Raw genomic sequence first — 14,775 nt, forward strand, 5'->3', positions numbered from 1 at the left:
GAGGGGGGGGGGGGGGGGGGCACCAGACACTCAGGTGTCTTGTGTTGGCACAGCTCATGGCCCTGCACCACTGTGCTGAAGCCATTAGGGCCCACAGCCAAGAGTCACTGCACTGTATTTGTGCAAAGTCATAGATGCAAACAAGACACCTCGGGACATCTAGCTCCTACTGCTTGGGTCATGGCCCCAGGAGGCAAGGATTGGGTTTCTCTCCCCGCATCTGCCCCAGAGGTGCTTTGTGACTGTGCCCACAAAGTCACTTCCCTGGACTAGGCCTCAGCGTCCTCATTAATCAAAACCAAGAATCTTGAATTCCTGAACGCACCCAGGGCACCTTTCAACGTCTACAGATAAACAAATGGCTGTCTCTTTAAGTAGCTGCCTCCCCTTAGAAGGGATAAGACTAAGTAGGATTAAGTGGCAGGAACAGGCTGAGGACAATGTCTCCCAAATCAGCTCATGCTTTAGCATCCTGGGCAGGGCTGGAGAGCACCCTCCTCCCCACCAGACCCCAGTCTCCACCCAACCCTAACGCCAGTCGGCTAGGGTCCTCTGACCACTGACCACGTGAATACCCAAGACACTACGCAGAGAGTGAAAGGGGATTCTAGAATAACACTCTGACACCAAGGCCCAGCCGTTTGAAACAGTGTGTGCTACATCTCCAGGGCGGAGGTTTGCAGTTTGTCTTTAAACTATCACGGGAATGGCGGTTTGCGAACAGGAAGCAGCCACTCAGGTTATCCTGTCTGCATCTGTTTCAACGGTCACCCCACCCCCACCCTCAACTACACACACATGCTCATGGCTGCAGCGTTCTCCATTTCAGCCCTCAAATGCAGGGGTACATACATTAAGGTCCAAGTCTAGCACCCATTTCTCAACACTGCAGCTCTGGTATTGTATTGTATCTAGAAGATATAATACAAATCATTCAAGGTAAGCTTCAAAACTGTCTTTCTCTGTACATGAGGTGTTCAGGTGTGTGTAAAAATATATATTGTTGCCCAGGATTGCACAGAAGTAGAATTCAACAGGAATGATACCAATAGCTAACTAACATTTATTCAATGTTTACTATGTGTTAGGCCCTATAATAATGCATTATTTAATTTAAACTTTATAACCTTTAACCCTTTATGAGAGGGTACTATTCCTATTTCACAGAAGTAGAAATCGAAGCTCAGGGAAGATAAATCATTTGACTAAGGATTCTATGACTGAAGTGGTAATAGATCTGAGAGCAGAACCCAGAGCTACAATATGGGGGTACTTTATCAGAAAGAATGTATATTGCTGGGGTGCCTGGGTGGTTCAGTCAGTTAAGCGTCTGACTCTTGATTTCAGCTCAGGTCATGATCTTAAGGGCTCTATGCTTATGGTCCAGAGCCTGCTTAGGATTCTCTCTCTCCCTCTCTTTCTGCCCCTATCCTGCTCACATGCTGGCTCTCTTCTCTCTCTCTCTCAAAAGAAATAAACATTAAAAAAAAAAAAAGAATGCATATCGCGTCCCTTGAACTCAGACACAAAAACAGCAATCCATTCACTCCACAAACATTTATTGAATACCTACTTTGTATCAGGCCCTTGCTAAGGACACAACAGTAAAGGTAGAGGCAGATGGGGCAAATTGAGGCCAGAGGGGTAGGCAAGACCCTACAGGCCATAGTGAGGATTGTGGATTTGATCCTAAGAGCAGTGGGGGAGGAAAGAGGAGTGAAGTTCACATGATAAAAATCTGTGTTCTTGGGGACCACTCTAGTTGCTGGGGGGATAATAAATTGGAAATGGTAAAAGTAGAAAGAGGGAGACCAAATAGAAGGCCATCTGGCTGTGGCAGCAGAAATGGAGAAAAGCAGATGGACTGACCCTTCTCAAACTAATATACTGAAGGTTGAAAATATCTACATGATTGTAAAACTTCAGAACCAGAGAGGAAATGCCTGGTACCTGAACATTTCGTTCAAGTGACCCAGCAAGGTTCTCAAAGTGAACTACAAGTTTGCAACACAGAGTTTTCTAGAAGAAAAAGACTGACCCTTCATTTGAAGTACTATAAATGATTTGATATTTACACTACCAAGTGCCCAATTCAGTAATCTACAAGAGAAATAAAGCCTAGGAAATAAGCAACTAATGGGACCCCATGGTGGCTCAGTAGGTTAAGCATCGGACCCCAGCTCAGGTCGTGAGTTCGAGCCCCGCATGGGGGTCTGTGCTGACAGCTCAGAGCCTGGAGCCTGCTTCAGATTCTGTGTCTCCCTCTCTCTCTGCCCCTCCCCGACTCATGCTGTTTCTGTCTCTCTCTCAAAAAAAAAACAAACATAAAAAAAAAAAAGAGTAACTACTAATTTGGGGGTCAAGTGAAAGAGTGTGAATCTCTAACCAATAAATTACAAAGGTGATTCATAAGCCTGCTGTGGTAGGAGCTGGGAACACTTGCGTTCACGTTGGCTAAGGGAGGTAGAGTGCAACATGCAAAGGCACAGACTGGCCAGCGTCTAGACTCTGACTGTGGACTTCGGCTTCTACCTCTGAAAAACGGAAATAACAACTTGTTATTGTTGCCTGGCCCTCACCGGTAATTATTATCTGCCCCTATTAAGTTCTTAAATACTTCAATGGCAAAGTGTTTAGTTTTGTTTTCCCCATAGATTAATTAAAGCAAGCCATGTTGTTATTTTGTTTTTTTAAAAAGCACTACTGTTGAAGCAGTTAGCTTAAATGATTTTTGCTCTAATGGGCAAAACGAACCAGGGAAGCAGAGATTTATTAAGATTTGTCAGATACTATTAAATATATTTTTAGATGCTTAACACTTTTCCAAGGAAAAAAGATTCCTCTTGGCTTTCTCTGTGGATTGGGTTACAAAGCTCTTGTAAGAACTTGAAATTCAGTTTGTCTCCTTTCTGAATCAGAATCTGGTTTGTCCCAAAAGACCCTAAGCAGACGCTGGGATAATAAAAGATGCAGCTGAGTGCAGGGCCTGAAAACAAAGGTGCCCAATAAATATTTGCCAAATGAATCGTTATTTTATTCATTTTTACTGCCAAAGGGAGCACAGTGCACGAAGGCAAATTCCTACTAACATGTAGTCCCTTGGAATTTTGAGAAAAATGTCAAACCGCAACTTATTTTTCTAAAATAATAATTCCACTCAACCTTCATGCTCCAAGTTTTTGCATTGAAGGAGACACAGCGGCTGGAAATGATCGGCGGTAAGCAATCACTTTGCCGCATAACGTGGGACTTAGTGCCCTGACAGCGAACTAAGTGGGCAAAGAAGGACTTAAGGCTGGGACATCGCCTCCCGCGATGGACAATCCCACCCAAGCCGTCTCCCGAGGGCACGAGTCCTGACCAGCCTCAGGACGAAGGGCTGCCCGGGATGGTGCGGTGAGAGTCAGCTCACCCCAAAGTGGGCCGGCCGGGCCCAGTCCTCGCCCCTGCGGCGCAGAGCTGACTCAGGGCGTGGGGAGGGAAGGCGCTGCTGCGGTGTCCACTCCGATGCGCTCCCCACCATGGAGGGTACCCATCCGCGCCCTGGCCTGGAAGGCACCTCCGTTTCCAGCAAAAGAGAGACCCGAAGCGGGCAAAACCTCGCCCTCCCCCTTCCTCATATCAGTAACAACCATCCCTTGGAGGTGCCCTGTGCTTTAGTTTCCAAAGAGCTTTGACATATGGATCTGTTGTCCCTGGAGAAGCCGGCCAGCGGGTGCCCGTACTCTAGAAAGGGGAAACCTGGGCATGGCAGTGGGAGGGACTTCTGGAGGCTTGGGGGGGCTGGTTAGAGAAGGTTCCGCAGCACCCCCCCGCGCCGCCCGGTCTCTGCGCTGGGTCCGAGCAGCCCTCGGCAGGGCGCTTCCCCGCTGCCGCGCCGGCCGCCCTGGTCCCCCACTCGCAACATGACCCTCCCCACCCCGAGCCTCCCCGGCGCTGGCCACCCGGGCAAATACCTCTAGCCATGGCCCGGCTCTGTCACCGCCTGGGATCTCCCGGGAAACGCAGCTTTCGAAAAAAGTTGCAACAACTGTAGCCAACTGCTCCGCGGAGCTACGGCTGCTGCCCTGATTGGTGCCGCCGCCCGCCTCTCCCGAGGCTGCGCACCGTGATAGGCGAACGCCGGAGGGAAAGCCCGCCCTCCTTCCCGCCTCCCTGGCGGGGCGGGGCGAGCGGCCGCACTTTCTACGAGCGCTTTAGGGACAGGTCCCNGTCCTGCGCTGATTGGCTGCAGTGCGAGGACACCCGCGCTGTCATTGGGAGGCTCCAAACTCCGCCCGCTCCTGGTGCTGAAGCTCCGCCTCGGGAGGTTTAGTCACGCGGCTGGAGGCCCGGGCCCAGAGTGGACCGGATTTGGGACTTCCGGTTCTTCTCGGGTTGGACCGGAATCCGACCTCTGACCCCTCGGTCTCCCCTTGTGACCTGCAAAGCCTGGTTCTCCCAGCAGTTTGACGCCTCCAGCACCTTGACCCACCCTAGCAGTTTAATTCATTCATTCCTAAATTTGAAAGGTTTACGGAGTCTATTCAGTATTCAAAACCAGGTGGCACACCTCCTACCAACTCAATGGGTCAGAGGGCGAATCTCCCAGAACCTCAGAGATCCCAGCCCAACCTACCTACCCATTTTACAGACGGAGAAAGAGAGACGGCCAGAAGGACCAGGTAACTTGCTGCCCAAGATCACCCAGCAGTTTTATTGCAGGGCCGGGATCGGTTTTGTGACTTTGAGTCACTAGAGGTCTACCTTAATCCCAGGGAAACAACCTTGCCTTGTGCGCCACCCAGGGGGCCCTTGATCCTACGTTCCGGAGAAACACAATATGTCTTGGATATTCTTCCAACACAGGGAAGGTGTCCAATTACACCTGTTCTCTGGGGGCCCCTCCTGGGCATGTAGGCAGAGGTCACTCATCCATTGTCTTTCTTTGGTCCCCAAGAAGGTTTTGGAGTCCATGACATCACCCCAAGGACTCTACCATTGCACCAAAAAAAAAAAAAAAAAAGGAAAACTAAGGTGATGCGGTGATACATGTTAAAACACTAGGCAAAGTACAAAGTGACACTTGTGTCACGAATTCTTTGTGTGGCTTGGGTATATTGGTTCATCTCTCTGAACTCAACTTCCCCAGTTGTCAAATGATGGAGTAGGGCTGTTCTCTTTAAGGTTCCTTCCAGCGTCACCAAATGTACATAGGCTTTTACTTTCTCTAAAATGCATTAATTCACCACCTACTAAATTATATACCTGGCACCATCTGGTACCCTAAACATACAGTGATGAATAAGACAGATCTTTCATCATATTTTTTAGGGAAGAAACAAACAAGAAACCACTTTTTAAAAAGATGAATAGTGGGGCGCCTGGGTGGCTTAGTCGGTTAAGCGTCCGACTTTCGCTTAGGGCATGATCTCGCGGTTCGTGGGTTCGAGCCCCGCTTCGGGCTCTGTGCTGACTGCCAGCTCAGAGCCTGGAGCCTGTTTCAGAGTCTGTGACTCCCTCTCTCTCTGACCCTCCCCTGCTCACGCTGTCTCTCTCTCTCTCTCTCTCCTAGAAATAAATAAAACATTAAAAAAAATAAAAATAAATAAAAAGATGAATAGTGAGGAATGCTATGAGTAAAGTGAAAAGGGAGAATTTTACCAAAGATGAGTGGGGAGAGGGTTGCATCTATAGATTTGATGAAGCAAGATATATCCTTTTGATTAGTAACTTTAAGTTATAACCTAAATAAATAGGACATAAAGGGGGCATCTGAGTGGCTCAGTTGGTTAAGTGTCCGACTTAGGCTCAGCTCATGATCTCATGGTTCGAGCCCCACATCCAGCTCTGTGCTGACAGCTTGAAGCCTGGAGTCTGCTTCAGATTCTTTGTCTTCCTCTCTCTCTTTGCCCCCTACCCTGCTCATGCTCTGTCTCTCTCTCTTTCTCAAGAATAAATAAACTTTAAAAAAATAGGACACAAGGGAAAAGGTACTTCTGGTAGAGGGAATAGCATGTGTGAATGTCTGGAGGCAAGAATGAGCTTAGTGTGCTTGGGAAAGAAAAAGACACCCAACGTCATTGGAATTGAGTACATGGTGGGGAGAATGGAGGGAATCAGGCTGGAGAAGTAGACAAGTGTTAGATCACATAGGCCCTTGAAGGCTGTGGTGGCCTCTCAGCTCCAAATCCAGTTTTCTAGACCCTTCTGGAATATTAGGGCTGTAAAGCATATTGCTCCTTTGTCAGCCACTGTTAGGTTCTGTCAACAAGAGAGGAAGGAGGGAATCTAGAAGGGGAGGCGGGGGAGGGACTTGCTAATACCTGCTTGCTTGCAAGTCTCATCATGGCCACCTAAGTAGTGACATTTTGCTTCTCACAGTGGCATTTGGTTCAGTGTCTCTGTTCTTATAGGCTTCCCCTCTGATTTTTCTAGCTCTAACCTCCCCAACTTGTTCTCCAGCCCTCAAGACAGGAGCCATTTCCTGCAGTTAAGTTACCTTAGTGGCCCCACTACCTCTTTAGTGAATTTCCTATTTTATTTTAAAAAATTTTTAATGCTTACTTATTTTTGAGAGAGAGAGAGACAGACTGTGAGCAGGGTAGGGGGCAGAGAGAGAAGGAGAGAGAATCTGAAGGAGGCTCCAGGCTCCAAGCTGTCAACTCAGAGGCCACTGGCGGGGGGGGGGGGGGGTCAAACCCACAAACCATGAGATCATGACCTGAGCCAAAGTCAGATGCTTAACCAACTGAGCCCCCCAGACATCTCTGACTTTCCTATTTTAGATTCTATTTTCCTAACCAGACCCAGACGGACACAAAGGACTCATAGCGAGGACTCAGACTTTTATTCCATGTCTAATGGGAAGCCACTAAATGGACTCAAGCCAAGGATAGAGAGATAGGTGAACCTGAACAGTTACTCACTGCAAAGAGTTACAAAAATTACAATAATCTATTTTGAGGTTTGGAATCTTGGAATAATGTGACATGTTTCTGGACTGTTTGCTTAATGATCCCCACTTTCCTAAGATGGTTACATCATGTGGGTGAAATCACACCAATGCTAAGATTACTTTCCATACTCTAGTGTTATTTTTGCTTTCATATTTGCTCCAGGCTTTGGCTATTGTTAAATATTTCATGTTAGCATCAGTCCTTGTAAGGTTCTATCAAATGAGGAATGTGTACCCTAAGTTTCATAGCTGGTGGCCATTGGGATCTACTAACTCCGTCCCATCCTCTGTGAATACACATATAGACAAACATATATTTTTTCTGTTATATATATATGTGTGTGTGTGTGTGTGTGTGTGTTTATATGTATATGTAAGGATGCATGGATACACACATAAGTATATAAACCTTCCCCCTCTATATGCATATACACATAATACATTAATATGTGTATTAGATAATAATATTTGGAATGCAAACAAGTGACAGTAAAACAATACTCTTTACCTCATAGGCTTATTGTTAGGCTTAAATGGGAGCCTGAATATATAGCATATGGAGATGTAGGAGTTGGAAATGGTAGCCATTTAGCAGTGACTAAAATAAAGTTACAAAATTGCATCTTAGTGAATTGCTATAATTTGGGTTATTAACAGTTTCCTTGCTGTCTCCATTCTTTTCTTGGTGTCTTCAGAGGGAAGCCAAAACCTGTTTATTAAGTAGCATTTCAAGAGAGGACTCAGTGGTCAGGCTCCTTGTTATTGAGTATGGAGACGAAACACAAAAATGATGTTGATAGCATATTTGGTACCAGATGATATAGAGCCAGTAGCTTCTATGCTTGAGTCTTTTTTCTCATCCTTTAAATGGGTGTATCTTCTTTCCATCTTACAACTCTTTTTTTTAAGAAAAGGTATTATAAATTTTTAAAATCTTTTATTTATTTTTGAGAGAGACAGCATGAGCAGGGGAGAGTCAGAAAGAGAGGGAGACACAGAATCTGAAGACAGGCTGCAGGCTCTGAGCTAGGTATCAGCACAGAGCCCAACGCGGGGCTCAAACCCCACGTGAGATCATGTGAGATCAAACCCTGTGAGATCATGACCTGAGCTGAAGTCAGACACTTAACCAACTGAGCCACCCAGACGCCCCAAGAAAAGGTATTATAAACTAGTTTTTCAGTTGGGTAGAATTCCTTAAAGGTTCAATATTATTATATTGAAAAAGTCAATGGGGAAAGTATATATTGATCAGTAAGGGTGTTTGTCAGCTTAAAGATGATTTAACAGCACCAGCACAGGTCAAACTGTTTAATTTAGACTGTGATTAAAAAAATTTTTTTGAGCCTGCTTCGGATCCTGTGTCTCCCTCTCTCTCCCTGCCCCTCCCCTACTCATGCTCTGTCCCTCTGTCTCTCAAAAATAAATAAATGTTAAAAAAAATTTTTTTTTAATTTTTGAGAGAGATAAAGAGGAAGATTGAGGAGGGATGAGAGAGAGAGAGAGAGAGAGAGAGGGACAGAGAGAATCCCAAACAGGCTCCATGCTGTCAGCACAGCACTCAAACCCACAAACTGCAAGATCATCACCTACACCAAAATCAAGAGTTGGATGCTTAACTGACTGAACCACCCAGGTGCCCTTAGAATATGATTTTTAAATTTTTTTCTGCATGGGCTTTTGTTTTATTTTTTGGATAGCCCTTTACTTTGTAAGTTTGAAGGGATGAATAAACATTTTCTTTCTGAGAGATGTACTTGAAATAGCTGGATTAGTTTGCTGGGGCTGCTGTAACAGAGCACCACAAACCGAGTGGTTTAAATGACAAAAACATCTCATCTCACAGTTGTGGAGGCTGGAAGTCCAAAATCTGAAGTATTTGGCAGGGGCGCCTGGGTGGCTCAGTCGTTTGAGCTTCCGATTTCTGCTCAGGTCATGATCTTGAAGTTCATGGGTTTGAGCCCTGCATCAGGCTCTGTGCAGACAGCTCGGACCCTGGAGCCTGCTTCACATTCTGTGTCTCTTTTTCTCTCTGTCCCTCCCCCCTAAAAAATAAATAAACATTTAAAATTTTTAAAAAACTTAAAAAAAACCCTGAAATATTGGCAAGGCTGGTTCCCTTGGAGGGCTCTGAGGAGGGGTCTGTTCCATGACTGCCCCTGCTTTCTGGTGGCATCATGACAATGCCTGGCGTTCCTTGGTTTATAGAAGCATCACCCTGACCTCTGCCTTTATCTTCATATGGCCTTCTGCCTGTCCACATGTGCCTCTAATTTCCCTTGTAAAAGGACACAGCCATGTTGGATTTGGGATCACACTAATGACCTTGTTTGAGCTTGATCTGTAAAGACCCTATCTCCAAGGTCACATTCTGAGGTACTGGGGGTCAGAACTCCAATATGTGAATTTGTGGGGGACACAATTCAGCCCGTTCCAATAGTGTGTCTGAGTTTAATAATTCAGACATCTTATGTCTAATGTGATGTGTCTTATGTCTAATTTAAATGTGATGCTTTTGGAGCACCTGAGTGGCTCAGTTGGTTATGCAACCGACTTCAGCTCAGGTCATGTTCTCATGGTCCGTGAGTGAGTTTGAGCCCCGCGTCAGGCTCTGTGCTGACAGCTCAGAGCCTGGAGTCTGCTTCAGATTCGGTGTCTCCCTGTCTCTCTGCCCCTCTCCCACTTGCACTCTGTCTCTCTCTCTCAAAAATAAATAAACATTTAAAAAATTTAAATGTGATGCTTTTAAGTGTAACTCACAAAAATGAATAGCAGGGCATCCATTATAAAAGCATAAAAAAGGTATCATTTTAAGTGAATATACGCAAGGGGTGAAAACGTTAAACAGAAACCCTTCTCGTCCTTAATCTCGTTCTCCCAGCTCCAGAACCATTCTATGCATATGCTGCTGGAATACTCTAGAGAAGGAAAAAACAGGGTATAGCAACGATCCAAACAAATAATGACCATCAAACTTTTTGTGTGTGAAGAGTCATCAGAACATTCTGAAAATCTGTATTAAGAAACAGGTAATAGGGACTGAGGTGACTCAGTCATTTGGTTGAGCCTTTGACTCTTGATTTTAGCTCAGATCATGATCCCAGCATCATGGCATAGAGCCCCACAAGAAACTCAACCCTTGTTACCCTGGCCGGGGCACCTGTATCCGAAGTCTTGGCCTTTGATTTTTTTTTTTTTTTTTTTTTGCCATTCTTCCATTCCATTTTCCTTTCCCTTTTTTTTTTTAATGTTGGTTTTAAATTTTTTTTTTTTAATTTCTGAGAGAGAGACAGCGTGAGCAGGAGAGGATCAGAGAGAGAGAGAGGGAGACACAGAATCTGAAACAGGCTCTGTTGTCAGCACAGAGCCTGACATGGGGCTCGAACCCACGAACCGTGAGATCATGACCTGAGCCGAAGTCGGACGCTTAGCGGACTGAGCCACCCAGGTGCTCCTCCATTTTCCTTTTCCTAAAGAGATACTCTACATGGATTAAAAATGTCCATACTTTCTTTTTTTTTATTTTATTTTTTTTACAAATAGTTTATTGTCAAATTAGTTTCCACATAACACTCAGTGCTCATCCCCACAAGTGCCCTCCTCCATGCCCATCCCTCCTCCCCCCCCAAAATGTCCATACTTTCTGGGGACAGTTTGAGTCCATATCAGTCTGAACTCCAAAAAGTTTGATACTTAGGCCAGGGAAGACTTTTTTTTTAAGTAGTTTATTGTCAAGTTGGTTTCCATATAACACCCAGTGCTCATCCCCACAGGTGCCCTCCTCCGTGCCCATCTCCCACCTCCCCCCGACNAGTGCATCCACCATTTCAATTTGCCAGAACTGAATTATATGAATTATATGCTCAACTCTGGAGTAATGTGTATGGGGGATGATTCATGGTTTCTAACCACATAGACTTGGAGACAGACAGATAAAAATTAAAGGGCCACTATCTGAAGAAAGAGGGATGGGGGCACCTGGGTGGCTCAGTAGGTTAAGCGTCCGACTTCGGCTCAGGTCATGATCATACAGTTCATGGGTTCGAGCCCTGTGTCGGGCTCTGTGCTGACAGCCAGCTCAGAGCCTGGAGCCTGGTTCAGATTCTGTATCTCCCTCTCTCTCTGACCCTCCCCTGCTCACGCTGTCTCTCTCTCTCTGTCTCTCAGAAATAAATAAAACATTAAAAGAAGAAATAAAAAAATAGAAACATAAAAGAGGGACCCGTGTTGCTTAGACCTCAACTCCGAGGAGGGGCCTCTGCTCAGCTGGTGCTCACATCTCAGTACTTACAGGGTGGCCCTATGGAGGTTCCCACTGGTCCCGCCCTCTGGGAGGAGGGTTTGGGGAGGCCAGTCCAGCAAGCCTGGGGGAGACGGAGAAGGGCTGCTGCTACATTCAGCAGGAGACGCGGCCGCCAGGGTGAAGGAGTGTTGTTGGGATGACGTTCACAGGAAACTTTTCCTCCTCCAGCCTCGCCTCCCTCTGGCGCTCCCCGTTGCAGAAACAAACCTGAAACAGCTAGCAGAGCAGAAATGTGGTTTTGCAGCGCATCACGGTACAGGCTAGAAGCCTGGGTTTGGAGCTGAGAGACTGTCTGTCTTAACGACCCATGCACTTGCCTTCTTACTGTCACTTTGCTTTGCTCCTACCTGTTTCAGGATATTTGCATGTGCTGTTTCCTCTTCTTGAAATGCAGTTCCTTCTTTCTTTGCCTACTTAATACCTACTTTTCCCACTTCCTCGTGGAAGCCTTTGAGTCCCCTGGTGGGGTCAAATCTCTCTGTAATAGACTGTTAGCTTCTTTGTAAGAATGTCACAGTTACAAGTTTACATTTTGTGTAATTTTTGGATTAACATCCGCTACAATGTAAGGATATTGAACAATTTTTTATGTTAATTTACTTTTAATTTTTTAAATTTTTTAAATTTATTTCTGAGAGAGAGAGAGAGAGAGAACAGAGAGACACAGAATCTGAAACAGCCTCCAGGCTCTGAGCTGTCAGCACAGAGCCCAAAGCGGGGCTTGATCCCATAAACTGTGAGATCATGATATGAGCCGAAGTCAACTGCTTAACCACTGGGCCACCCAGGCACCGCCCCTATGTTTATTTACTTTTTTAGAGAGACAGAGTGTGAGCAAGGGAGGGACAGAGAGAGGGAGACACAGAATCCAAAACAGGCTCCAGGCTCTGAGCTGTCAGCACAGAGTCCAACGTGGGGCTCAGGGATCATGAGATCACGACCTGAGCCAAAGTCGGAGGCTTAACCGACTGAGCTACCCAGGTGCCCCAACACTGTAAGGACATGAATCTATGTACATCTGGTTTTCTTTGTGACCCTAATATCTAACAATGTACCTGGCTCATAGTAAGGACTCAACAGATACCTGTTGAATGGAGTGAGAAGTGCAGTTTTAACAGCCACGGGGAAGTGATTACCACGCCTCAACACCGCAACATAGTTTTGTCTTGTTTTTGAATTAGCTGCTTCCAATAGCATCTTTGTCCTGGGTGAACCCAATAAATCTTCCTCCTGCTTCTTGTCCTCAGTAGCTTGACTCCTGTCCCCTGGTACCGCTGCTATTTGCATTGTCATTCTGAGATACTCTACGTGTACACACAAGCAAAATATATTATTATATGTTCTGATAGAGGTGCTTCATTCTCCTGAACAACTGTTTTTCACTGCAGGCGAGTACCACAGTTCAGTTAACCAGTCCTTTCCTCAGACATTTAGTTTGTTTCCTATCTTTTGATTCTACAAATAATGCTGCAGTGAATAACCTTGTGTGTGACATTGTGTCCAAATACGCAGTTATGTTGCAATATCTCCTGAAATACCACCTTATACTTCGGTCCCAGAGAAGGAGATTATGCAGATCTAGCAGCAAGGATCTGGCTTGGATGCTCAGTACCTGTAAAAGTGGGAGTTTCTAGGCCAGATCTCCACTTTTTGGAGTCTAGTGTTTACCTAGCCCTAAGTGTGCAGCTAGAGTTTGAGGGCCACTTGGAAACCAAATTGTACCAGCCGAGCTCAGAAGACAGCGATGCATTACATATAATGTTGTTACATTTTTTTGTTGCATCCTTTCTCCTTTCATAATGTGACAGATTAAAAATATTTTTTTATTTCTTTATTTTGAGAGACAGAGACAGAGAGCGAGCAGGAGAGGGTCAGAGAGAGAGGGAGACACAGAATCTGAAGCAGGCTCCAGGCTCTGAGCTGTCAGCACAGAGCCCGATGCGGGGCTCGAACTCACAAACTGTGAGATCGTGACCTGAGCCGAAATGGGACGCCTAACTGACTGAGCCACCCGGGCGCCCCCACAATGTGACAGATTTGTAATAGCTTGTTTGGTGTCATCTACACTAGCCAATAAACTAGGACTAGCCTAGTGGCTAGCTGTGAACAGGGCCTTGTTCTTATGAGACTAGTTTTTTCACTCTTACCGTTTCCAGGTTTCTTTGTAAGGATGAAATGAAATAATGAGAGCAAATAGCAATTTAAAATGTTCACTAACATATATGTAAGTATATATATAAAATACATACTTATGTATACATATATTTTTTAATTTTTTAAATGTTTTATTTCTGAGTGAGAGAAAGAGAGGCAGTGTGAGCAGGAGAGGGTCAGAGAGAGGGGGAGACACAGAATCCGAAGCAGTCTCCAGGCTCTGGGCTAGCTGTCAGCAAAGAGCCCGNGATATATGTAAGTATGTATATAAAATACATACTTAATGTATACATATATTTTTTAATTTTTTAAATGTTTTATTTCTGAGTGAGAGAAAGAGAGGCAGTGTGAGCAGGAGAGGGTCAGAGAGAGGGGGAGACACAGAATCCGAAGCAGTCTCCAGGCTCTGGGCTAGCTGTCAGCAAAGAGCCCGTCTCAGGGACCGAACCCACGAACCGTGAGATCATGACCTGAAGTCATGACCGAAGTCGGACGCTTAACTGACTGAGCCACCCAGGCGCCCCACATACTTATGTATATAAACGCCAAGTTGGAAGATGCATAATTATCTTGCCATGACTACTTTTATTTTTCCCTCCTCACTTTCCCTCTACTTTCTCCTGAGGAGATCACACCTTAACCTCCAAATGTTTGGGGACTTGGATTCTTTCAACACAAGGCGAGCGGGATGCGCCGCCAGTAGGGGGCAAGACTCACCCAAGCGTGCCTATTCCTAAGCAACGGAGTCAAACAGCATTCAGAATGACTTTACAAAAGGGTTACCAAGAAGTTAATTTGTTTATTCTGTTAGGTCATTTAATAATAACAATAGTAGTAGTAAGAATAAGGAGAAAGAAGGAAATCAGGAAGCGAGAGGTGGTGGCGACAAACCTTTTCTGCAGCAATCATTAAGAGCAATAGTTTGTTCAGAAAAAAGAAGTAGGGCTGACGGCTCACACTCCGTAGGGTTTGATAATGACCGTGGACCAGCCGAAGGTCTCCGAGTTATACTGCGGTTTCATGTTGAATAAAGTGCTTTGAGCGAGCCTAACAAGCAAAGAATACGCGAATATTTTTTTCTAGGATTGACTGGGTATAATGAAGAGCTTTCCAACGTGACACAGACGCCACTAGATAACTTCCCGGGCCTAAGCCAGACACCAAAAGGCTTTTGAAAATAGCTTCGGGCCCCTCCTGACCCGACTTTTGAAAGCAGGTATGGGACGCATGCGCCCGGCCCACCGGCTGACCTCCTCGTGGCAAGACCAGAGCGCAGACCTTCCTCCCGACGGCCCGCGGGGCAGAAAGGGAGGGGGAACGGAATTCTCGCGAGGTCTTTGAGGGCCGGCGGAAGCAGTAGACACGTGACTCTTCTAGAAGN

The sequence above is a fragment of the Crocuta crocuta genome, unplaced genomic scaffold (genome assembly GCF_008692635.1).
Source record: "Crocuta crocuta isolate KB4526 unplaced genomic scaffold, BGI_CrCroc_1.0 scaffold29, whole genome shotgun sequence".
In the NCBI taxonomy this organism is placed as follows: domain Eukaryota; kingdom Metazoa; phylum Chordata; class Mammalia; order Carnivora; family Hyaenidae; genus Crocuta; species Crocuta crocuta.